Below are 26,954 nucleotides of genomic sequence, written 5' to 3' on the forward strand. Positions count from 1 at the left end.
GCAACAGTAAAGACATACGCAAGTGATCACAGTTCAAGGGTTTTGATTGAGCAATGAATGAAGGGTGGAAAAACGCCTAATCTAAATCTAAATCTAAGGTGGGAGCAAGCGTCGACCATCAAATGAAAAATAAGACAGTCCTAGTGGCATTGTGTCAAATAGAAGGGCCTATAATAAGAAAAACCTATTGCCAAGTCCTTACAACTAATTATAGGAGTGGTGTGGGATAGGGTTTCAAAAAAGAAAAGTGTTCTCAAATCATAAATCAGGATGTGATTGCCAGGTTCGCACGAGGCAAGGTGGAGCTGTGGAGCATAGCACACGCTCGAGCTTTCTCAGCACGAGCTGACAGTTACGTATCAACTATCGGGCTCTTCGATGTCCAAGTCTCTTTTCCCAAAGGTCTCCTGCCTTCGAGGCCTGATGTATTCCACAACAAACAAACAAAAAGTTATTTTCCACAGTTCATGTTGAGTGATGGATTCACCTCTGGGTCCTCCTCTTTTGTGCGCCAACCCCTCACATGACGTATTCAACCAATCAATTGAACGGTTGCTTTCTCAATGAACTTTGGGTGATAGCTTTTCACCCCTGGATCTCCCTCGACCGGGCTCGGACCCACTTCATATGGGGGACAATTCACTTCCCCTGGTCTTCCAATACCTTTTTACATTCACAAGTCTTAATGTCTTTTTAAACAGTACTTCAGGCTCCGTTCCTGATTGTCGGCTTCCCTCTTCCGGATTCACTGTCGCCAACTTTTACAACACACTGTTCATGCGCTCATTTCACCAAGCAGGATTCATTTCCCTTTGCTTCTCAATCAGCTGTAGGTCAAATACTTTCGACGATACAGAGGATTTTACAAGACCCCTGTATGGTCACTTTGACCTCTTTTCGCCGCTTCCCAAGGGATTCTGATTTTGGTAGTTTCTACCATTGGGTAATCTCCCAGAGTTTCCTCCCTGAGCACCCATGTGGTGCCGGGATTCTCTGTTACTGGTTTTCCCCCTCTTTCCTCAATCGTATCATTGTCTTTCAAAGTTCAAATTAGCCGGTGGCTACTTTTCGTTTAACACAGTTCGGTGTCTTATTGATTCACCCCTCGACTCAGAGGCTTTGATGAATCGCTTGCCTTTCTTTATTCTTGGAGTCACGGTTGGAACCACCGAGATCAGCGTCCTTCCCTGGCTTGGTTATCAGCAGAGGAGGGTCTCGCGTACCATTGACTGCGGGAGAAGCCTAAGGTACAGTAAAAGGCGACCAACCTGCCTAAGAAGGCCCAGGCGGCGCAGGAACAATCGTCGACGATCGAGATGGTAGCGCCGCTCTCTCGAAGGCCAAAGGGGCTGACCCGGTCAAGGTAGCCCCGGCTGCACCCAGAGTGTCCCTGCCCCCGAGGTGGGATGCCTAGGCTGGGGCCGTGGTGAGGACACCGGAAAAGAGGATGCCGGAGCCAAGTCCAACTCCGACCCCTCAAGATGCAAAAAAGGGGGGTGAAGGGAGTCATTAGGGCAAGTCGTACTCCAAGGAACTGATTTTTTCTTCCGCGGATGAGGAAGACCAGGAGTCCATATACACAAACCACGAGGACGTGACGGAGGGGCGACGGCAGAAATGCTGACGGCGCAGGGCCTAGTAGGCCTGCCACCCCAACTCCAAGAGATGTATCACTGGACATCCTCTCGACCCTACACACATTGTTGTCGGAAATTCAGAAAAGGATGCCTGGGTGGCCCTGGTGACTCTGGTAGCCACGGATCAACCTCCAGCGAAAAAGAGGAAGCGTCACCCAGCACCACCTCATTAACCTCCGCACCTTTCCCCCCAAGGGATCAGGACACAGGGATGGACACACCCACAGTGGACGGCTCGCCACAGCCAAGGGCGTCCCCACCGGATGAAGTGGGGTTGTTTCATGCCATGGTCACCAGAGCGTCTGAGCTCTTCCAACTGACACCCGAAGAGACCAAAAAGGAAGGTTTCCTCTACCAGAGGTGCAAGACAAAAAGGAAGACCATCATGGTGCTGCCCCTCTTGGAAGTCATTTGGGAGGAGGGTCTGGCCTTAATGAAGAACCCAGGAAAGTCTAGAGAAAAAATACTGGGTGCCGGAGTCTGCACCCAGGTGCCTACGGTCACAACCATCGCCAGACTCGGTGGTATCGGTGGCTGCGAGGAAGAGATCTAACCCCTCATCTGCGTCATCTGTCCCTCCGGATAGCGAGTTGGACGCCATGGGGAAAAGGGTCATCTACTCGGCTGCATTGACCGTCAAGGTGGCCAAGGCACTGGCGATCCTGACTAGGCACGACAGGGAACTGTGGTACAAAATGACCCCGATTCTGGATTTCCTGCCTGACGACAAACGGGTGGAGGCGATCTCTCTCCTCCAGGAAGGGGAGGTGGTGCCGGACCATGCCATCACAGTGGCCCAGGATATCGCCGACACAGGCTTCCGACAGATGGGGAACAGTTTCTGCCTCCATAGTCGAGCCTGGCTGAAGGTCACCAATTTACGCCAGGAGGTCCAAACGAGGGTACTGGACATGCCCTTCAATGACAACCTCTTTCGAAAGACGGTTGACGAGTCCTTACAGCCCATCAAGACTGACACAGAGAGGGCTTGTGCCCTGGGCACTCTTCAGCAACACTGCCCTTCCTTTCGTGTCTCTGGCGTAAAGTCCACTACATCAATGGAGGTTCCTCATCTTACCGTCAACCCTCCCTGTCCACGACCAAGGAGGCCTACACAGTCCGTTCCAAGGCTTTCGATGGAGGTGGCCAGCGTTGTCGCCACTCCCAAGGTGGAACGCTGGCGCCGAAGCAGGACTAAACCGGCCTGGACATCAGGCCCCCACCCATGCACCCCTGTAGGAGGCTGGCTGGCTAGTTTCGTCAGCGAGTAGAAAAAGATCTCCACCTACAGGTGGGTGCTGGATGCTATCACCCACAGACAAACCCTGGAGTTTCAACAAAAGTGTCAGTGGATCCCTCCAGTGGCCCGGCAGGAGCAGCACATCCCTCAGCTTTTGCAGGAGGTACAGGCCCTGCTAGGAAAGGGGTGATAGAGCTAGTTCCAAGATGACTCTGGGGATCCGGAGTCAGATACTTCTTAGTAAAAAAGACCATTCTAGACCTTTGACGTCTCAACAAGTACCTGAAGTCCCAAAAATTCAGGATGGTCACGTTGCAGCATGTGCTCGGCCAACTGGAGGAAGGAGACTTCTTGATGTCGCTGGATATGGAGGACCCATACTTTCAGGTCCCCATTCATGGGAAGCATCAGAAGTTCCTGCGCTTTGTGGTTCTGGGAAGACATTGCCAATTCAAGGCTCTCCCTTTCGGCCTGAAGTCGGCGCCCAGGGTGTTTACGAAGTGCCTGGCACCAGTGGCAGCCCATCTACATCTACAGGGGATACACGTGTACCCATACCTCGACGACTGGCTCATCCGGGCCAAGTCAAGGGACATAGCCGTCAAACACATGGAGAGGACCACCCGGCTGCTGGCGAATCTGGGGTTCTCTGTCAATTATCCAAAGTCCTGCTTGACACCATTGCAGAATGCACAGTCTCTTGCTTGGTGTGGTCCTTGGGAGAGAGGGTAGCAGCCATACTGTGGAAGGTGCAAAGGCTGTTCTCACTGAAGGCTGCCACAGTGAGTGTTGGGTAAGAATTGATGTAGTAACACTGTGTGAGACTACACAACACTTATCTGCTTGGTATTAGGTAACCCACCTTTTGGTAAAGGTCTGTACTACACAGGTTGGTAGTGTGACTGAGCAGCCAGGCCTATCTCAAGAGGGGTACATGTGAGTTGTAGAGCTGTAGCAATGAAATTCGCAAATGCAAGTAGCCAGTAACACTTGCACTCAAGGTTTCCGTTATAAACAGTTATTTATTTAACATCAATTTTCAAATAAGCGTTCTTTAAAAAGGGCAAGGTAGGTAACAATCAAATATTCTTTAATCCTTTTCCAGAATCAGCGCAAGTTAGTGGATACTCTTTAGAGATTTTTTTACACACTTCATTCACAAGGACAGTAATGGCATTTATATATCACTTTTTATACTTGCAGATTCTGAGGTTGCACAAAGGAAAGGTTAAAGGAAGGAAAAGGTTAAACAGGTTCTCAGGGCATGTGAGTATACTTAAATCTTCCAATGAAGTCTAGACAGGCCTTTCCCAGCAATAACAGTTTAGGACAAGTTACCACCTATGAGGGACAGAAATATCAAAGTCCATGTACTAGAAGGGTCTGCAGGGAGCCAGGACAACCAAAGTCAATTGAAGCACAGTCTATGGAGCAGAGTCACTTCGTAGATAAATAAAAGTCTTGCAGAAAGTTAGAGAGTTTTGTAGAAATCATTGTAGGGTCACAAGACGTTAAGCCTGTAAAAAGTAGAGTTGGGATCCACTCTAAGGTAAGCCAATGCAAGTCTCATCTGAGAAAAGAATAGCTCAAAAAGACACTGAGACTGTTCTGGTTTGAAGAAGAGTGGTCCAGCTGGATTCTGTCCTGTTTCAGTGTTGCAGACCATGGGTTCCTGAGCCTTGGTCCTGGGGACAAGGGAAAGGACGTCTGAAGGGCTCCTGCAGCAGCAATTTGGAGGTCGTTGACAGCTACGGGCTCTTTTTCGGATCAGCTGCACTTTCCGGTTTCATCGCTCAATAAACAGCACCACTGCGGATCTCGGATACCAGTTGGGCTTCCTTCACTCCTTGGGTCCTGCACTCAGGTGAGGGGACTCGAGCTCTGGTCGTCCTGCTTCTGGAGGGTCCTTAGAGACTCCTTGAGTTTCTGGTCAGATTGCAGACGTTGCACTCTACTACGGATTTCTCGACCCCTGGCACTTGGTTTTTGCAGCAGCGAAGATGTACAGCCAATCAGGGAAAATGGTCCAGTGGAGTTCGTCTCGGTTAGTTGGTCCCTTCCGGAGAGTCTCTTCTTGATCAGAAAAAGGAGGTTCAGCACAGCAGCAGGGCTTCACTGGGCAATTCAAAAGGTCCAGGAGGATGCTGCAAGCTTCGTTCACGGTTTTGTCGGGTGTTTCTCCCAGTGGTCGACTGACTCTAGTCCCAAAACCCTCGCCTTCTAAGCAGGTTTCTCCCATCCATGCACAGCATAGTCTGTCAATCACACAGCAGGGTGGCTGTCCTTAAAGGACAGCCAGCCAATCAAGACTGGCTGCATTAAGGCATTCCTAGAGACAAAGGACATGGGAGTTTCGGGACCCACCCTCATATCCTGCCTTTTCAGACACACTGGAGCCAGAGGCGGGCTTCAGGGCTGAAGCCCGCCAAAGGCAAAACAAACTAAGGCCTCAAACCTGGCTCAGCGCGGAGAGTAAAACCCAAGAAAGACCTCACAAACGGAAAGCCAGGTGAAAAAAGAAGACCGGCCCATTTTGACAGAAAGCTCAGCCATGGGTGCTATACTGCAGCTGAGGATTCAGCCTGCTGTAGAAAAGCACAATGGTAGGAAAATTAAACCACCACCAGCCATTTAAAGTACTGAGGGTAACATACAAAATGTAACATGAGAATGTAGGATAAGGGGGTACTAGGTAACACCCCCAGCACTCCACATAGGATGGTGTGTGCTGGACCCACAAAGAGAAAAGGTAAGTCAATTTCACTTTACTATTCTTGGGAACAGTAGTTCACACAAGAAAAGGTATTTAAACCTTATGAGAAATCTAAAGGATTTCTCTGTGACACTTGTTAGGCAAAGTTTGAATGCAGTACCCTCTGGCAACACTACAAACAACTATGACTGCAGTTATAGGAAAACCAACTTTTGGTATAAGCTTGTACTACACAATTATGGTAGCATGTTGAGCAGCCAGGCTTATCTCAAGAGGGGAAATGTGAGCTGTAGTGGAGTTACACAAAGATTCACAGTTACAGGTATTCAAATAAACTCTTACACTCAAGGTTTCGTGCATAAACCATTAATAATTTATTTATCAGTCCCTTATAAAGCCTTCTTTAGAAGGGAGCAATAGAATAGTAACCCACAAATATACTTCAATATTGTACACTCTGAGTTTCTGGATCAGACCAGGCCCTTTTGGGATGGCCCACAGACACAACCTACACCCCCAGGTGACTTCAGTAACAAGGGTGCTGGGGACATTAATACCTTACTGTTGGCATACAGAACACTCTTTAAAAGTTCGTAAAAGGCAAAGGTTATTGGAACACAAAAGATCACAAATTTCTTAAGCAGTGCAGATACTTTTAGAGTTCACTAGAAAAGTCATTCAATTCAATAGGCTAAGCCAAAGTCAATGGTCAAAAGTCTTGGATAGGAGAAAGCACTTCTGGTAGGAAAATGGAAAAGTCTTTGCACAAGTTCCTAGGAGACTTTGATGAAAAGAAGAATCAAATGTAGGGCCACAAGCTGATTAGACTTGTGAGTTGTGTAAGTTACAAGCACTTCTACAGTAAGATGTAAGTTCTCTCAGACTTGTTTTACAGTACCTTGGTAAAGAAGAAAAGATGCAGCTGATGACTTTCCGTTCCTGTGCAGCTCTGCAGATCTCACTGTTCCTGGGCCACAGTCGTGGGGACAAGTGGGAGGATGTCGGGGGACTCCTGCAGTGCACTGGGACTGTCAAAACCTGCAACCGGCAAACTTCACTTTCAGTGGCTGTTTCGCATTTCAGCTACCGCTAATAGCAACAACGCGGTTCCTGGCTGTCAAGGTGGACTGTCCTTGCTTCTGGGGTCCTGCACTCTGCTGAGGGGGGCTCAGGCTTGGTCAGACCTGCTTTGTGGGAGTTCGGAGGATCTTCCAAAAGCTTTAGGCCAGTTTAAAAGTAACGCACACAATCTGGTGTCCCTCTCCCTGGCTTTACGGTTTCCTGCAGCAACTCTGAGGAAATTCATCCAACTCCGAGATGGGTGTCAAGGTGGCTTACTTTGGAGTTGATTGGTCCCACCAACTTAAAGGGAGAAGTCGTCCTTGCAGGGGCTTCGAATGGATTGTGTCCTCCAACATATTGCACATCTTTGACATGTAATGTCCACAGCTGTGTAGTTCTGAAACTTTTTCGGAAGAGGGTGTCCTGCGTCGATGGTGTCGGGTCGACGTCCCTCGAAGGCCTCTGTCGAAGGCGACGTCACAGGATGTTATAAATAGGACGCACAGCGCCGGTAGCCTCAGATCTGTTTTTTCCGCAAACGTGTTTGCTTCGGAGACTGAGTGCCTCGTGTTTTACCTTGTGAAGATGTCTTCTTCGACCCCTGCGACTCCGCGGACTGGCTTCAAGACTTGCCGGGACTGCAAGTCTAAAATGTCGATAACCGACCCGCATCGCAGTCGTTTGTGGTGCTTGGGCGAGAGTCACAACACTGACTACTGTTCCAAATGCCAGTCGTTGACTGCGAAGGCCTTGCGGGAGCGTAAGGGAAAGCTACAGGTAGGTAGGGGTTCTAAACCCAGTAAATCCCGTAAATCTAAGTCCAAGGGGATGTCCATTGATGACTCGAGGGGCGAGTTTCCGCGCCGGGAGGAGTCCCGGGAGTCTCGCCTCGGAGTGGTTCCTGCCATTCGTCGTCCTCGTCTCAGCATTCTAGGAAGCACCGTCACTGGTCGCCTTTCCCGTCCTCCTCGTAGGATGGTGCTGTGAGGAAAGTGGCTTGTCCGACCAAGTCCTCGACCTCAGAGGAATGGGCTGCTTTTCCGGAGCAGATGTTGGCGATTCTTTAATCGCAGGGCACAGTTCCATCCGTGCCTTCTGACGAAGCCGGCAAGGAACGGTCTCGTACCGTGGCTCGCACGACTTCGGGCTCAGGTCCTCGACGCAACTCATCGGGAACCTTCAAGGTCACTTTCGGACAATGTTCAGGATAGTCGCAAGAGACGTGCTTCCCGGTCTCGGTCCTCATCTCAAGCGAGACCGCAGAAACCGGGCAAGGGCTCATACCAACGTCAAAGCTGTGTCTTTGTTCCAGCCCTTGGCGCCATCGGCACCGTTCTCGACGTCGACACCAAAGCCTTCGACGCCTTTGGGTGTTTTTGCCCGAAATTTACCTTTGGAGGTCCCTGTGCTGTGGATCCTCCTAGGAAGGCTACTTCTAAGTCTGTGAGGCCGGTGGTGGACTCCAGACCCTCTTCTGTCCCGAGGCAGGGTTTTTACCTTCCTCTGGATGACCTATATGAGGAGGAGAGGTCAGACTTCGATCTGGACCCTGTTGAGCCTGATGTAGCTCCTGTCTTTTCAGGAGACAACCAGTTGGAAGAGTTGAGGCAAACTCTTCATGATCCCAGTGGTTTGGACACTTCTCCGGAAGTGGAATTTCGCAGGCCTTGGCATGGGGCTCATGCTGAGGCGCCCTACAGGCTAGGGTCACAGAGTATCTGGGCTGGTCAGTCCTCCTGAAGATTTTGTGCAAGATAATCTAACGGACATTTTAGATCAAGGTCCGTCCTCTGACCCGGTGTTACCTTTTCATCTGACATTACAGAAAAGGGTGGCGGCTGCTTGACAGTCTCCGGAATCTCTTACGGCTGTTAACAAGTCGTTAACCAAAAAATACCGCCCTTCCGGTAGCAAACCCAGCTACCTTTTAATCTCACCCCACTCCCGAGAGTTTGGTGGTTCAGGCGGCTACGGCCACATCGAGGCAGGTGGCGTACCTTACCATCCCTCCGGATAGGGACAACAAACGCTTCGACGGTTGGGCACGCAAGGTATTTTCTGCTGAGAATATGGCATTGAAGTCAGCCAACCCCACTTGTGCCTTGGCAAGATTTTCACACACACTGTGGAATTGTGTTTCGTTAGTGGCCGAGCATATTCCCGAGGGGGAAGAAAGGGATGGGTTCCTTGCTCTCATGCAAGATGGCAAGGATGCCATGTGTAAATCCCTTGAGTCAGGTTTGGACACGGCCGACAGTGCTAGCTGGTCCATGGCTGCGAGCACCGTGATACGAAGGTTTGCGTGGTTGCGGAAGTCGGGTTTTGCTCCGGATGTGCAAGCCTGTCTTTTGAACATGCCCTTTGATGGCGCGCATTTGTTTTGCAGCAAGGCTGACGAGAGCCTTGAGAGGTTGCAGACCTCAAAAGCGGCTGCGAAATCTTTGAGCGCAGCTGTGCATCGACCTCCGCCTTTTCGTCTTAGGGGACGTCAGTGGAGGGGAGGTTCTTTTAGTTACTACTCCTCTTTTGGTAGAACGAGAGGTGCCGCCAGTCAAAGGGGTCAGCGAAAAAGTACCCGTGGTGGTCGGGTTAACAGAGGTGAAAAAGCTGCTCAGGCAGCTGCCTTGTTGCCTTCAGGCACTGCCGCAGCCGCTCCATAACAGTAATGAGGTCCCATGGTTCGCCGGTTGGGGGCAGGCTGTCTGAGCATCTAGAAGAATGGCGAGCCATTACTTCAGATGCGTGGGTTCGGGATACAATAACCCATGGTTACTGCCTTCCCTTTCTAAAGCAGCCTCACGACAATCCACCGGGGACTCTCTCTTTGAAGCTTCAGGATCTGCTCCTTGTGCAGGAAATCTTGACCCTGCTAGAGAAAGACGCTATAGATCTGGTGCCTGTAGCGGAGAGGAACAAGGGTTGGTATTCCTCATATTTTTTTATTCCAAAGAAAGAGGGAGGAATGAGACCCATCCTGGATTTACGTTGGTTGAACAAACTTCTCAGGAAGGACAAGTTCAAGATGCTTACTCTTTCTCAAGTCCTCCAGGCCGTTCAACTTCAGGATTGGTTGGTGTCTCTGGACCTACAGGATGCTTACTTTCATGTGCTGATTCATCCTAAGCACAGAAAGTACCTGAGGTTTGCGGCTGGCGACTCGCACTTTCAGTTTTGGGTCCTGCCATTCGGATTGACCTCCGCCCGAGGGTCTTCTCCAAGCTAATGGTGGTGGTGGCAGCGTATCTCAGGACGGGGGGGGGGATTCACGTCTACCCCTACCTGGATGAATGGCTGATATGTGCACGCTCTCCAGAACAAGCATTGGCTCACCTCAGTCTCACCTGACGCTCCCTCCACAAGCTGAACTTCTCCCTCAAATTCAAGAAGTCGCATCTGACACCTTCCCAACAGCTCCAGTACATCAGGGCTGTGCTCGACACGTCCCCAGTGCAGTGTTCGCCTCCCCAGGTAAGGGCTCATCACATTCTGCAGATGGTGAACAAGTTTCAACATGCCCAGAGTCTCCCTGCGTTCGAGTTCTTGAGGTTGCTCGGCCTCATGGCATCCTGCATTCTACTGGTGCCAGAGGCCAGGCTGCGGATGAGATCTCTGCAGTGGGTTCTCAAGATGCAGTGGTCGCAGTCCTCCGGCAGGATGTCGGATCCCGTTCAGGTGCCGCCCTCGGTCGCCCGGGATCTTCGGTGGTGGGCCGTCGAAGGCAATCTGATGCGGGGTGCACCATTTTGGCTACCCTGGCCGGAGGTAACGATCGTGGCGGACGCATCCCTCACGGGATGGGGAGCTCATGCCAACGAGTTGACAGTCAGCGGTCGTTGGTCTCTGTCGGAGTCCAGACTCAATATCAATCTGTTGGAGCTGAGGGCCGTCAAGCTAGCCCTGGAGGCTTTTCTGCCGACTATGCGGGGGAAGAATGTCCTGATTCTGACGGACAACACAGTAGCCATGCACTACCTCAACAAAAGGGGGGGGTAGGGTCACTCCCTCTGTGCAGAGAGGCAATGCATCTCTGGTTCTGGGCCATCCAGCAGGAAATTTCGATCTCGGCAGTTTATCTGGCCGGAGATGAAAACGAGGCGGCGGACGCTCTGAGCAGGCAGAGCACGGTCTCTCACGAGTGGGAGCTGGCTCAGGAAGTTCTTTTGGAGATCTTTGCCCTTTGGGGGACCCCACAAGTGGATCTCTTCACCACCAGTGTCAACAGGAAGTGCAAAAGATTCTGTGCGTGGGAATTTCCTCTAAGAGGAGCCTTAGCGGACGCGTTCGTAGTGGAGTGGTCCTTCCCACTGCTGTATGCGTTTCCTCCAGTCCCCGTCATTCCGCAAATGTTGCAGAGGTTACGGAGGTTCGGTTCCCTAATGATCCTCATTGCTCTGGCATGGGCCAGGAGAGCGTGGTACCCGGACCTTCTCGACATGTCCATCTGCCCTCCACGCCGTCTTCCCTACTGAGACGATCTGCTCTCACGGGAGGGGGGAGTCAGGTTCTCCATCCAGAGGTCAAGTCTCTTAACCTTCATGCTTGGTTTCTGAAAGGTTTAGTTATAAGGATTGGGACCTCCCTGAAGACTTGATGGAGGTGTTGTTTTCGGCCAGAAGGCCCACAACAAAGTCCCTGTACTGTTGCCGTTGGAGAAAGTTCTGCGACTGGTGCAGGGTAAAGAATGTGGATCCTTTTTCATGTGCCATTCCTGTGGTTCTGTCTTTTTTGCTTTCATTAGCCCACAAGGGCCTGCAAGTGGGTACCATTAAAGGTTACCTGGCGGCGCTGTCCATATTTAAGCGTTCGTCTGAGGAGTGTTCTTATTTAAAGATTCCTTTGATTTCAGTTTCTTAAAGGGCTCACTAATGTGTTCCCGCCGTCCCCTTTCCAGGTGCCTGGTTGGGATTTGAACTTAGTTATTAAGTTCCTGATTGGAGCTCCGTTTGAGGCATTACATTCTTGTCCTTTCAGACTGTTGACCTTTAAAACTGTATTTTTAGTTGCGGTTACTTCCGCTCGCAGAGTGAGTGAGTGAGTTGCAGGCACTGTCCGCCAAGCCACCTTTCACAGTGTTCCATAAGGACAGGTTTGTCCTTAGGGATCGTCCTTCTTTTCTTCCGAAGGTTGTGTCGGAATTTCATTTGAGCCAGAAGGTCATTCTTCCGGGGTTCTATCCTCCTCTGCATCCTGGTAAGGAAGAGTAGAGGCTCCATAGGTTGGATCCTAGGAGAGCTTTAAGTTTCTACATCTCACGCATGTCCCGGGTCAGAGTGGATGATCAGCTCTTTGTAGGATGCGCTGGAAGGCGTTTGGGACAAGCTGTTACAAAGCAGACTTTGTCTAGATGGATTATCTTGACAATCTCTGAATATTATCGTTTGGCGGGTAAGAACCCTCCGGTAGGCTTATGTGCTCATTCTACTAGGGGTGTGGCTGCCTCTACTTCTCTGCAGAGGGGGGTCCTATTCGTAACATTTGTGAAGCAGCCACATGGGCCTCTGTCCATACTTTTGTCAAACACTACTCCCTGGATTCTATCCATGGGCAAGATTTGGACTTTGGTAAGGCATTTCCTCTATTCTGCAATTTGATTGGGCATTCTAAAATTCTAAATTCTTTTCCCACCTCCATATGTTGGTACTGCTTTGGGAGTCTGTCATAGATGTGGAATACGTCGGAGGACACAATCCCCTCGAAGAACAAGTTACTTTCTTACTTGGTAACGTTCTTTCGATGGGATGTTCCTCCGACGTATTCCACATCGCACCCTCCCGACCTGCCCCTCTACAGAATTTCTTATGCGATTGCAGCTTAAGTATCCGCAAGGCTTTCTGTAGTCATACTGGCAGAAGATTGGTGCCACACGTTCTGGGGAAAAAAACTACAACTGAGGCTACGGGCGTCGTGCGTCCTACTTATAACATCCGGTGACGTCGGCTCGACGGAGGCCCTCGAGGGAGCGTATCGACGTCATGGACGCAGACGCCAAAAAAAATTCCGAAGCAGCACAGCTGTGGTGATTACCTGTCATAGATCTGGAATACGTCGGAGGAACATCCCATCGGAAGAACGTTACCAGGTAAGAAAGTAACTTGTTCTTCTCTGTCGATGCGAACTTGGCAAGTTGGCACTGCAGCACGGCTTCACCAGGCAAACCAACGGTCTAGGAGTTGCACCAGGCATCCTCTTCAAGCTCTTCTTCAGTTCCTTCGTCCAGTGGTCGACTCTGCCTTCCAAGCCAAAAGACTTGCCTTTTATTCAGTTCTCTCCCATTAATACCAGCCTATCTCTCAGTCACCCAGAAGGGTTGCTGTCCTTGCCGGACAGTCAGCCAGCCAATCAACACAGAGTGCATTTGGGTCTCCTGGGAGACTAAGAACAGGGAGTTTCGGCACCTCCCTCACTTCCTGCCTACAATAGACACTCTAGAGCCAGAGGCGGGTTTCACTCCTGAAGCCCGCCAAAGGCAAAATGAACAAAGAGACCAAACCTGGTTTGGCACGCAGAGAAAATCTCTAGAAGGACCTTTCCACAAAGACATGGTGAAAAAAGAAGACCGGGGGCCATTTTGTCAAGGATAGCTCTGCGCCATTTGGCAAAAGATGGCTCCCGCGATTAGCGTTACCGGAGCTGCGAACTGCCGCGGTAAATGCAAACCATGGTAGTTCCGAACGAAACCACTGCCACCAGCCATTCCTTGAGGAAAGGGTAACATAAAAATGTTACATGATCATTTAGATGCAGGGAATACTAATAGTAACCCCTCCAGCACCTTATTGTAACATACGGTGTGCTGGGTCTAGCAAGTATAATGCTAAGTAAAGTCCATTTCACTTTACTGCTCTGGGAAACAGTAGTTTATTCCAGAGAAGGTATTTAAACCTTGGGAAATCTAAAAGACTTCCCTGTGCCACTGCACTGAAGGTGCTGTGACACAATGTAAAAGATGATGCCTGTGGAGTTTGTCAGACTCCATAATCAAAAGAAACAAACACAGAAAACAAATAGAATTAAAAAGTACCAAGTCCCAAAGTTCAGCGAAAGAGCTGGGTGTCTCTAAGGTAGAGAGGAATTAGCACCTTTTTGAGAATTCTCCCTAACAACGCCTAAGCTAAACCTAACTCTAGGATGGGAGCAAGCTACGACAATCAACTAATAGTAAAACAGTCCTAGTGGCGTCTAGTCAAATAAAAAGGCCTAAACTAAAAAAAAAACGATTGCCAACCCTTACCACTAGGTTACAAAAGAGTGTGGGTTAATGTTCACAAAATGATAAGTCAGGATGTTATGGCCGGGGTCTCCCTTTCCCGCGTTTTTAACACTGGACAAGGCAGGACTCTCAAGCATAGCACACTCCTGGGCTTCTCCAGCTTCTCCAGCACGAGGTTACAGTTCCTCTTCCATTATCAGGGCCTTCTTGTTGTGAACACTCCTTGGTCATAGGGTTCACTCATCAAGGACACTCAGGATACTCAGGCCAGGTACTCTTAGTTGTTACTTTATTAGCTTCTTAGTTGCAGGATCAGATGTCATCAAGTCATTGAGATATCAAGAGGATCAGGGATAAGAGCCCACTGGCTCCCACCACCCAGGCTCACATATTGTAACTATAAACACAAGGGTGTGCCTGAACATACAAAGTCAAAAAATATCTGATATTTTTATAATAATGATATTTTTTGACTTTGTATGTTCAGGCACACCCTTGTGTTTATAGATGTCTGTTTGCTCCATTTGAGTGCCTGCACGTTTTGGAGTCCCTCTTTTGTTTATATCCCATATTGTAACTGCCTGGGTTAGAACCAATTCAACTCCAAACATTCTAACCTCATACTCCACACTCACAGCCTACATTCTGATGATGACATCAATCCTAGCACAGCACACATCCAAGCATAAGAGCCAACCCCAACACCTCCTTTCCTACAATAAACAAACACGTACACCTCAGGCCCACCTGGAGGAAGCCAACCCTAACACCACCTCCTCTTATAGAAAAGCAAACCCACTACCACACACTCGCAAACAACAGAACACTCCTCACTCTCAACCATGTTCCACAAACACCCGGGGAAAATTGTACCAACAGGCATAACTAACATCCTACGACAGACCCAGCCGCTACAACTAACGCTCCTAACCAATCAAAACACCACAAATCACCTTCCGTTCCCCCCTGCCACAAAGGAACCCCGAACTGCCACTTCGAGCACTAACTCCCAAAACCGGGAAAAAAACAGGTACTATCGTAACAACACAAGACACTTACTAACAACCCAAAAATCTACCCGGGTCAACAAGGAACCCCAGTCTTAAGTCATACCGCTGTTAAATCCACTCAGAAATGCAAGCAAAGACACAACAAGTCACCACTCACTCACCCAATCACACCAATAAATAAAGGCAACTAGCTGTCACTAAAACAACCACCACCAGCACTAGCTACAAATGTTGGCCAGACACTTGAGCCCTTCTAAACAATTCAAACAACCCAAAGTGAACACAGCTGCAGATGAAACGTTGCCAGGCTTCTGAAATTGATCACGAGAAACCTCAAGAACAATTCCAGAAACCACCTAAAAGTTCTAGAAAAGAAAACACAAGATGCAATGTCAGATGCAACTTCAGAATTTCAAGCGAAATCCCTGGACCCTAACAACTCTATAAGGTCACCAAAAACAACATCAAAGCTTCACACAGCTTTAGGCACTAGTCCCCTGCTAGATGCCTCTCGGCTCCGCAGAGCCACAACCCAAAACAACACCAAAGCTTCACAAAGCTTCATGTGAACTCCGCAGAGCCACAAATCACCACAACATCAAAGCGTCAGGGTCTAGTCCCCTGCTAGATACCTCTGGACTCCACAGAGTCATGAACCACCACAACATCAAAGCTTCACAAAGCTTCTGGTACTAGTCTCCTACTAGATACCTCTGGACCCCGCAGAGTCACTAACCAACACCCATCAAAACTCTGACAAGTTTCCATACTAGCCGGCCACTAGTATGTTCGTATCTGACCTCGCAGGGCCACACACACACAACACCACCAACTCCGCAGAGTTCCTTGACCACTACTTGGTCATGCATTAAACTGACCCAAAACACTCACATACTACTCCAAAACCTACATCTGACACAAGATACACACAACCCCACCATAGAATGTTAACTGCTAAGCAGTGCTGCGGTTGCTCTAGCAGTCATCATGGGCTGCACATCCACACACGCACAAACAAAATGTCACCTACAATGCCTCAAAACTGGTTATACTGAGCATTGCATTGACATATGTATAATCACATTATAAATTAAAGATCTCATTTCCTAAAAGTCCATGTTGCCAAAGCACAAACAACTCTAACTGCTGAAATGCCTCAGAAATGTTATGCTTAGCATAATATGGATAACATTACTCTGATCGTGCACCAAAACCACATACTTCACACAACCACTCAAGCAAAGACATCCTGATGCACAAATGTGACAACCAACTTTAGCTCAAACCTAAAAGACCATGCTGTCATTTTGACTGGAACTCTAAATGCTGAAAAGCCTCAACATTATTATACTAGCATGTAAAGCATGCATGTCATTGCCACACCTGAAATGCCATACAGTTTTCCACACAAACCTTCATTTATTATTATGCATTTCATGACCATATCTCTCATGCAAATCCATGTAGCGTCTAAGACATCCATGCTAAAACCTGATTAATAAATGCCTCCGTCCCCAAGTACCACACAGGCAGAAAAACCAGTCACTGCCTATGCAATCTTTGAGGCCACAGGTGTAGTGAGCCGTCAATCTGGAACCAGGAATGCCGGAAGGACCCCCTGACCACTGTAAGGCAATGAGTGATACTTCAACAAGGTGCAATGTGAACAATATGCAATATAAGAACACGTCGTAGCAATGGCTTACCTAAGTGTAATGTAATCAAGCGCCCAAATGGGATGATAAACAGCAGGGGACCAACAGCAGAGTCAGTGAGCCGGGTATCCAGTGAGGCTTGGGGAGCAGATCAACACCTGGGCCAAGATGAATTGCACAAGAAGTAATTCGTAGCAGTCCAGTGTACAAAACGAGGTCAAAAGCCAGTGGATTTCAAGAGCCAAAAAGTTCCATGCAAAGGATGATCCGATATGCAGTCCGGTAAGCAGATCCGAGGTCGAAAGCCAGTAGAAACAACAACAAAGGTCCAAAGTAATGGTGACAGATGCAGGGAGAAGAAGAAGCAATCCGTGCAGCTGTCCGTGGTCGTAGTAACTAGTAATCCAATGGTAAACAAAACGCCAAACAGTCCTTACGAGAAGCAGCTGTGAAGCACTGCTTCTGTGGCTTCCGATGCCTTTAACTGCTAGATGCAGTCACGTGATGCGCATCACGGAAGCGTGCGGAAAGTCACGTGATGCAAGATGATGAACGAGGCTGTTGTGAAAGTCACATCACGCGACGCATGTATCTCCGTGTACCCAGGCGGCGTACTAGAACATGCAGGAGTTTCCATGGCAGCTGCCAACAAAGGGAGGGTCGGAAAACTACCGGAATGCCAACCAGCGCTCTCCTTTGTCTGGCGGAATGTCGCCGCTTCTGTGTGCGAGCTTGTGAGTCCTGAGCGCCCTGATGGAAGGTGACTGCTGTGCCAGGTAGGTGCGGGCTGATCGGTTTAACTGTAGGATGCCTAGCAGGGTGTGTACTGGGAGACGTGACAGAGCCCCCCCCCTAAAGGCCCACGACCCCGTGGGCTGGAAGGATGATCCCGATGGAAACGTGCAACCAGGTGAGGGGCATGGACATCCCAGGAAGGGACCCAAGAACGATCCTCAGGACTGTAACCCGACCAGTCCACAAGATACTGCAGCCGACCCCTGCCAAGACAGGATCCCAAAATGGCACTGACCTCAAAAACATCAGGAGAGGATACAGAGACAGGGGCAGGGGGCGTGATGACACGTGTAGGGGCAAGGTAAGGCTTGAGCAGGGAGGTATGGAAAGCTGGGTGTATACGCCATGTATAGGGAATCGAGAGTCGCAAGGCCACAGGGTTCAGGACTTTGGCAACCCTGTAAGGGCCGTCAAATCGAGGAAGCAATTTGCGGCAGCCAGGGAAATGTAAATTGCAAGTCGACACCAAACGCGGTCACCCACATGATGGTCAGGGGCTGACACCCGTTTCTTGTCCGCATTCACCTTCATAGTAACCTGGGCTTCACGTAAATGGACAAGGGTCTGGGCATGAACCGAGACAAGGTCGCGGGCGCAGGCATTAGCAGCAGGGGTAGCAGCGGAAACGAAATCTGGGAGAGGAAGGGTTCAGGGATGTTGTCCGTACAGTGAAATAGAAAGGAGAAAAGCCTATGGATGAATGCCGGGAATTGTTATATGCGAACTCAGCAAGATGGAGTAGATTCAGCCAGGTGTCTTGATACTGAAGGGTTAGGCAACGTAAGTATTGTTCTAGGGCCTGATTCACTCTCTCCGTCTGCCCATCGCTTTCCGGGTGGCATGCTGAGGAGAAGCGGGCATCAACACCAAGAAGTTTAGTGAGGGCTTGCCAAAAACGGGATGTGAATTGCGAGCCGCGATCTGATACTATGACTTGTGGCAGACCGAAGAGACAAAAGACTGACTTGAAGAACAACCGGGCCAGTGTAGGAGCTGACGGTGTACCCGTACAGGGTATAAAACAGGCCATCTTAGTGCAGGAATCAACGACTTCCCAAATAGTGTCATAACCCTGTCTGCGGGGTAGATCCGTGACAAGATCCATTGAAACCGTATGCCAAGGTTTGGGGGGGGGGGGTAATAGGCAAAGGCTGGAGTAGACCTAGTGGACGGCCCCGGCGTGATTTGCATTGTGCACATATAGAACAGGTGTTTACATAGCTCTCCACGTCGCGCCTCATTGATGGCCACCAGCACCAACGTTTCAATAATTCCAAGGTGCGACGTTGTCCAGGGTGTCCATTGATGGTGGCATCATGGGACCAAGCAAGCGCCTGATTGCGTACATCACTTGTGGGAAGAAACAGTTTTCCTTGAACGAACGGTAATCCCTCCTGAAGTACCAAATCCCATTCTGCCAATGCGTGTGGATGTTGTGAAACCCACTGCCGTATGGTGGATAGCATGGGAGGGGATGGAGTGCAGATACAGACATGACCCTTAACTAGCAGTGTGTCAGGAAACAAAGTTAGGGAATCCCCCCCCCCCTCCCCGGAGAACGGGAAAGCGCATCCGCCTTGCCGTGGGTTGTACCCGGCCTATGTTTCACCACAAAATTGTATGCTGCAAAAAACAGGTGCCAGCGTACCTGTCTGCTGTTCACGCACTTAAGGGAGGCCAAATCTTGTAGGTTCTTATGATCTATATACACCACGGTCTGATGTTTAGCCCCTATAAGATGGTGTCCCCATGTCTGTAATGCGTCTTTTATGGCCAGTAATTCTTTTTCAGTAACCGTGTAGTGGGATTCGGATGATGTGAACTTCCGCGAGTGATAAGCTACAGGATGTATGTCCTGTGGCCGGACAAGGCTGAGAAAGCACTGCACCTAATGCAAAGGAAGAAGCATCTGCTTCCAGGACAAACGGGAGTTCCGGGTCAGGGTGTTGAAGCACAGGAGCGGTGATGAACCTGGATTTAAGGGCTTCAAAGGCTTTTTGATGCTCCGAGGTCCAACAAAACAGGACAAGAGGACTGGTCATGGCAGTTAGCGGGGACACAATGGAGGAGAAACCAGCGATAAAACGCCAGTAAAAATTAGCAAAACCGAGACATTATTGTAACTGTTTGAGGTTGGTCGGGGCAGGCCACTCTGTGATAGCACCGACCTTTGACAGGTTCATGGACAGGCCTCCGGGCGTTATATGGAAACCCAGGAAGTCCACCTCCTTCGTATGAAAAAAACATTTTTCAGGTTTAGCGAACAGGGCATTTTTCTTGAGGCGAGACAATACTTCGAAGGGATTGTGTCTTCCGACGTATTCCTTATCTTAGATATCTCTTTCCAGCTTTGCTGGCCTCGGAAATTTTTTCTCTAGAGGGCGCTGCGCGTCGACGTCCGCCGAGTCGATGTCCCTCGAAAGCCGCCATATCGACGTCGACGTCATCCTGCCTATAAAGGCCACGCGCAGCGTCCGTTGCTCAGTTCCGTTTTTCACGCTTACTCAGTGCCTCGGAATATCGTTGCTACAGTTTCGTAGAGAACTTATCCTATTTCCTCGAGATATTCGATCCATACTCGATGGCTTCCTCGTCGGAACCGACGACCCCTCGGTCCGGCTTCAAAAAATGCCGAGACTGTGGGAAAAAGGTGTCGCTGACTGACCCTCACAGAGTTTGTCTGTGGTGTTTGGGAGCTGAACACCATTGTTCGGAGTGCGAGGACTGTATGTCCATGACAGCTAAGGCCCTGAAGGAGCGTAGGGGGAAGCTGGAAAAAGGTAAGACTTCAAAAGCTTCTTCTTCCTCGACGAAGGCGAGACATTCGTCTCCTCGTCACCATTCGCGCTCCAGGTCTCGGAGTGGGTCCCATCACTCCTCGAGATCGAAGCACTCGAAGAGGAGACGTCGAAGATCCCCTTCTCCGTCCTCCTCTTCCTCTGTTTCTCCTAAGAGAATCCCTTGCCCCACGAAACATAGTTCCCGGGCTGAATGGGAGGAATTCCGCAAAAATATGATGAGCGTCTTCGAGAAAGCGGCCTCGACCCCCTCGAAGACTGCCGAGAGCGATGTTCTGGTCGAAAGACCCGAAGGTCAAAAACGCCGCGAGTACCCGGCAAAGGAAGCTTCTCGAGCGCGTCACGAACCCTCGAGTAAAGCTATGACCTCGAAACCTTCTTCGAGGTTCCGTCGACGCCGAGGTTGGTGTCTTCGACGCCGTTGTCGAAGGGACCTTCGACACACGGGTCTGTCGACTCGACGCCATCTTCGACACCGGCGTCGACGCCAAGGAAAGTCACGGTTGCGGCACACCCAGTGGCTATCCCCAGGTCCTCGATGACGATGGCGTCGAGATTGTCGACTTCCTCGAGCAGAATCCCAATTCTATTGAGCACCTTGAGGCCTCCGCCTTTGTTTTCGACGCCACGCTCGAAGCCTTCGACGTCGGCGTCGACGACATTGACGTTTTCGAGGCCGATTACAAGAAGTTTGGCACCCTCTGCCTTGGAGATGGGTTTCACACCCTTTGTGAGTTCAGACCAATTGAGAACTATGTCCTCAATTATGGAAGAGGGAGAACTATCTGACCAAGAAGAGACATTTGAGTTGCAGGGACCTTCAACCCCAGTTCAAGAGGAGTTATCCTCAGAAGAACGCAGGTTAAAGGATCTCCATGATTCCTTACATGAGGCAAGTGGGTTAGACACTTCCCCTGAGGTGGAGTTCGCCAGGCCAGACCCGGGGGAGCATGCTGAAACCCCCTATAGAGCCTTAATGGCCAGGATCACAGAATTTATGGGGTGGTCAACACCTTCACAGGCTTTCCAACAAGATGACCTCACGGATATTCTTGATAAAGGTCCACAGGAGGATCCTGTAGTGCCTTTTCATAAAGCTCTTCGTAGGAAAATCATGACGAACTGGGAAACCCCAGATGTCGTCCCGGCAGTAAATAAAAAACTGTCTACTAAATACAGGGTATCTTCTGCAGACCCGGAGTTTTTGTCAAAACACCCATCCCCAGAAAATCTAGTGGTACAGGCAGCATCTTCTACTGACATCAAAACTGCTTACCCTACCGTCCCACAGGACAGGGACGATAAGAAATATGATGCCATGGCAAAGAAAGTTTTTTTCGGCATGTAGCATGGCGTTAAAATCTATTAATGCTACTTGCACCCTTGCTAGATTCAGCCATACACTTTGGGAGTGTGCTTCTACAGCGGCTGACTGCATCCCGGAGGGAGAAGAAAGGTAGGCGTTCCTAAATATCATACAGGACAGTAAAGACGCTATGTGCGAATCCCTCCAGACGGGCATTGATTCGGCTGACAGTATCAGCAGAGCAATGGCGGCAAGTACAACAACCAGGAGATTCGCTTGGTTGAGAAAGTCTGGTTTTGCCCCAGATGTGCAAGCCAGGCTCTTGAACATGCCATTCGATGGCTCTTCTTTGTTTGGGAAAAAGGCGGATGACAGTTTAGAAAAACTGCAAACATCAAAGGCAGCAGCAAAATCCCTAGGCGCTGCAATCCGTCAGACACCTTTTCGTCCCACAGGAACCTCTGCGAGAGGCAAGTCCTTTTGCTTCTACTCCGCATTCGGAAGAGGGAGAGGACGACCGGCTCAAAGGGGACAAAGAAGAACTACCCGAGGTGGACGGGGTAGATATTCAAAAGCCGCAGCAACAGCAGGTGCCTCTTTACCATCGGCATCTGCATCAGCCGCCCCAAAACCACTCTGAGGACTTCCCTCACAAGACACCTGTAGGAGGCAGGTTAACTCAACATCTGGCAGAATGGCAGGCTATCGCGTCAGATGCTTGGGCATTGGAGACAGTTGCACAAGGTTACTGCCTGCCTCTCCTAGGCATACCTCAGAGTCATCCACCGGGGATCAGCTCTCAAAAAGCTCCAGATCCGTTCCTCTTGCAGGAACTTTTAGACCTGCTAGAGAAAGGTGCCATAGAACAGGTACCTGTAGCGGAGAGGAACAAGGGCTGGTACTCCCCTTACTTTCTCATTCCAAAGAAAGAAGGAGGACTGAGACCCATCTTGGACTTGCGAGAATTGAACAAATTCCTCAGGAAAGACACATTCAAGATGGTAACTCTTTCTCAGATCCTTCAGGCCCTTCAGTTCCAGGACTGGTTGGTATCTCTGGACCTTCAGGACGCTTATTTCCATGTGCCTATCCATCTCAAACACAGGAAATACCTGAGGTTCGCAATTGGCAAATCTCATTATCAATTTCCAGTGCTGCCATTTGGGCTGACCTCCGCCCCGAGGGTCTTCACCAAGTTAATGTCGGTAGTGGCGGCAAGTCTAAGGAGGGAAGGGATTCACGTCTACCCCTACCTGGACGATTGGTTGATCAGGGCTGTATCTTCGGAACAAGCTCAGATCCAGCTAAATCACGTTTGCAACTCCCTTCACAGACTGGGCTTCTCCCTCAATTTAAAGAAGTCACAAATGATACCATCACAGAGACTCCACTTCCCTGGGAAAAGCCTCGCCACCAGAGGTGAGGGCTCAAGATATTCTACAGATGGTTACCAAGTTCCAAAATGCCCAACGTCTCCCAGCCCTCGACTTTTTGAGGTTGCTAGGCCTCATGGCATCCTGCATTTTCCTAGTGCCAGAGGCTCGCCTGAGAATGAGATCCCTCCAGTGGGCACTGAGAACTCAGTGGTCACAATTCTCAGGAAGAATGACAGATCTTCTTCAGGTTCCCGACAGGGTAGCTCGAGACCTTCAGTGGTGGGCCTGTCAGGAGAACATTCTGAAAGGAGAACAGTTTTGGCAACCCTGGCCGGAGATAACAGTAGTCACGGATGCCTCACTCACGGGGTGGGGAGCTCACGCCAACGACTTGACCATCAGCGGTCGTTGGTCTCCATCGGAGTCCAGACTACATATCAACCTGTTAGAGCTGAGGGCCATCAGACTTGCGCTGAAGGCGTTCCTGCCATCTGTACAAGGGAAGAATGTCCTGATAATGACGGACAACACAGTGGCCATGCATTGCCTCAACAAAAGAGGAGGCGTAGGATCACTACCTCTGTGCAGAGAGGCGATGCAGCTCTGGTTTTGGGCAATCCAAGAAGGGAATCTCTCTATCGGCAGTTCACCTAGCCAGAGAGAAGAACTTGACAGCGGACGCTCTGAGCAGGCAGAGCACAGTCTCCCACGAGTGGGAACTAGCTCAGGAAGTCCTTCAAGAGATCTTCGCCCTTTGGGGAACCCCTCAGGTGGATCTGTTCGCCACCAGGGTCAACAGGAAGTGCGATCTGTTCTGTTCAAGGGAATTTCCCCCGACAGGAGCTCTGGGAGACGCGTTCATAGTGGACTGGGAGTTTCCGCTTCTGTACGCGTTCCCACCGGTCCCTGTCATTCCTCAAATGATCAGGAGGTTGAGAAGATTCCGGAAAACCATGATCCTAATTGCCCCGGATTGGGCCAGGAGAACGTGGTACCCGGACCTTCTAGACTTGTCCATCTGCCCTCCAATTCGACTTCCACTCAGAGAGAATCTACTCTCACAGAAGGGAGGTCCGGTTCTCCATCCAGACATCAAAACCCTCAACCTTCACGCTTGGCTTCTGAAAGGCTGAGGTACAAGGATTGGGACCTCCCTGATGATGTTATGGAGGTGTTGCTTTCGGCAAGGAGGCCAGCAACAAAGTCTTTATACCGCTTCCGTTGGAACAGATTTTGCAGCTGGTGTAGAGAAAAGAATATCGACCCCTTTTCATGTGGTACACCAATGGTTTTGTCCTTCCTACTATATTTGGCAAATTCAGGCCTTCAAGTTGGCACCATTAAGGGCTACATTGCAGCGCTATCCATCTTTAAGCGCACTGCGGAAGAACCATCCTATTTCAAGTTACCCTTGGTAATACAGTTTCTAAAGGGGTTAACTAACGTTTATCCCCCAAGACCATTCCAGGTTCCCCTATGGGATTTAAACTTAGTCCTAACTTTCCTGATGGGCACACCTTTCGAACCACTCCATTCTTGTTCGTTAAGATTTCTTACCCTTAAAACTGTTTTATTAATAGCACTTACATCTGCTAGAAGGGTGAGCGAGTTACAAGCTCTTTCTTGTAAACCCCCTCATACAATCTTTCACAAAGACAAAATTGTCCTGCAAGTGAAGCCTAATTTCCTCCCAAAGGTGGTTTCTGAATTCCATATCACTCAGAAGATTACCCTTCCATCTTTCTATCCTCCTCCTCATCCTGGGAAAGAGGAAGAGAGGTTACACAGGCTGGACCCAAGAAGGGCTTTAAGTTTTTACATCAGTAGATTGGCTAGGATAAGACAGGCAGACCAGCTGTTTGTAGGCTATGCAGGTCACAAGCTGGGGTTACCGATAACTAAGCAGACCATTTCCAGATGGATCATTCTAGCCATTTTGGAATGTTATAAACTGGCAGGAAAAGAGCCCCCTCAAAATCTTAGGGCTCATTCGACCAGAGGAAAAGAGCCCCCTCAAAATCTTAGGGCTCATTCGACCAGAGGTATCGCAGCTTCATCAGCCCTCAAAAGAGGAGTGCCGGTTAAAGACATATGTGCGGCTGCCACATGGTCGTCCGTCCATACCTTTACACGGTTTTACAACTTGGATTCCACCTCCAGTCAAGAGACTAGGTTTGGAAGGGCAGTATTGCACTCTATTCATCAATAAAAGGAAGCATGAAGTCAGTAATCCCACCTCCAATAACAGAATACTGCTATGGGAGCCTATCTAAAATAAGGAATACGTCGGAGGACACAATCCCTTCGAAGAACAAGTTGCTTCTTACCTTGTGTCGTTCTTTCTATGGGATGTTCCTCCGACGTATTCCTTATCGACCCTCCCATCCATCCCCGCAGTACTACTTCCCTTGTTGTTGCATCTTACGCTCCTTCAGGGTGATTAGTCTAGTCCAGAAAGAATAATTGTGGGCTACAAAACGGAACTGAGCAACGGACGCTGCGCGCGGCCTTTATAGGCAGGATGACGTCGACATCGACTCGGCGGACGTCGACGCGCAGCGCCCTCTAGAGAAAATTTTTCCGAGGCCAGCAAAGCTGGAAAGAGATATCTAAGATAAGGAATACGTCGGAGGAACATCCCATCGAAAGAACGTTACAAGGTAAGAAGTAACTTGTTCTTCTCTAACATGGACGATATGTTCCTCCAAGGAGGGTGAGAATATCAGGATGTCATCCAAATAGACCACTACGTATATGTTAAGGATGTCACTGAACACTTCATTGATAAAGCGTTGGAATGTAGCAGGGGCGTTGCATAGGCCGAAAGACATTACAGTATACTCGAACAGGCCTTGTCGGGTACAGAACGCTGTTTTCCACTCGTCTCCACGATGCATGCGGACCAGGTTGTACGCCCCCGAAGGTCTAATTTGGTAAAGATAGATGCGCGTGTGAACCTATCTAGTAGCGTGGAGATGAGGGAAATGGGATACCTTTTCTTTATGGTAATAGCTTTCAACCGTCTGTAATCCACACAAGGACGTAAGTCTCCTTCTTTTTTGGGCACAAAAAAGATGGGACTAGCAGCCAGGGAACAGGAGGGCAGTATGTGGCCTAATCGTAAACCTTGCTTGATGTATTCCTTTAGGGCTTGTTCCTCTGATTGGGATAAGGAATATGTTCTGCCCTTTGGTATCAATGCGTCAGGAACTAGGTCAATGGGGCAGTCATGGGGTCTATGCAGTGGCAAACCCTCTGCCGTGACCTTGTCAAAAACCGCTAGGAAATCATGATACACAGTGGGGATACCAGCCATTACAGCCCCCACAGTGTGTGTTGTGGTTACAGTTGGGACTGCTTCTTCTATATGGGAAGTGGCCACAGCCCCAAGAATACTGGCAGGAGAGGAGAGTGCCTCAGGTTCCGTTAGGCAGTAATGTTGGCATATCTCGGACTCAAAAGTAACCTGTCCAGTCCCCCAATTGATCAATGGATTGTGTTGTCTCAACCAAGGAATGCCCAGAATGATACCGAACTGTGGGGTGTTGATTGATGAGATCAAATTACATTGTTTCCTTATGGATGTCCTGGATTACCACTTCCAGAGGAGGAGCAGTTTGATGCTTGATTGGAAGCAAGGGAGGTACCATCAACTGCTTGCACTGGTTCTGGGTGTTCCTCCTTAATCAGGGGCAAGTTGAGATCGTGGGCCAGTGTAATGTCTATGAAACAGCCAGTGGCCCCGGAGTCGATCACTATGTGTACTGGGTGTGTAAGCTCCCTAGTAGGTTTCAACAAGGCCTGGACCACAATAGGTCTGATAGGACCGAAAATGGGTTCAGTGGGAGTCAAGGAAGTGCTCGCCCGTACCCCCGGTCTCAAGGGCGAGCCTTCTGAAAACCCGGATTCTTGTTTCTTGGCGACGGGGGCATTCTTTCACATAATGCCCATTTATACCACAGTAAAAACAGGCATTATCCGTTCTCCTGCGTTCCCGTTCAGCCTGAGTTATGGGACTCCGAATCCCACCGATTTGCATGGGTTCAGGATTAGTGGTCGCCAAAGCTGGGGATGACTGATTAGAAAAACCCGTCTCTGCCCTACGTTCGGATCTGCGGGCCTCCACCTGCAGAGCAAGATCCACTAGATCTG

The 26,954-nt window shown here is 49.6% G+C and overlaps 1 protein-coding gene across 1 annotated transcript in view; it reads left to right on the forward strand.

Annotated features, from left to right (window-relative positions):
• The window catches only part of UNC45A (unc-45 myosin chaperone A), a 239,197-nt gene that overhangs the window by 185,750 nt on the left and 26,493 nt on the right, over positions 1-26,954 (forward strand). The window lies entirely within an intron of this gene.

This window comes from Ambystoma mexicanum, chromosome 11 (assembly GCF_040938575.1).
Source record: "Ambystoma mexicanum isolate Mex_15411 chromosome 11, UKY_AmexF1_1, whole genome shotgun sequence".
In the NCBI taxonomy this organism is placed as follows: domain Eukaryota; kingdom Metazoa; phylum Chordata; class Amphibia; order Caudata; family Ambystomatidae; genus Ambystoma; species Ambystoma mexicanum.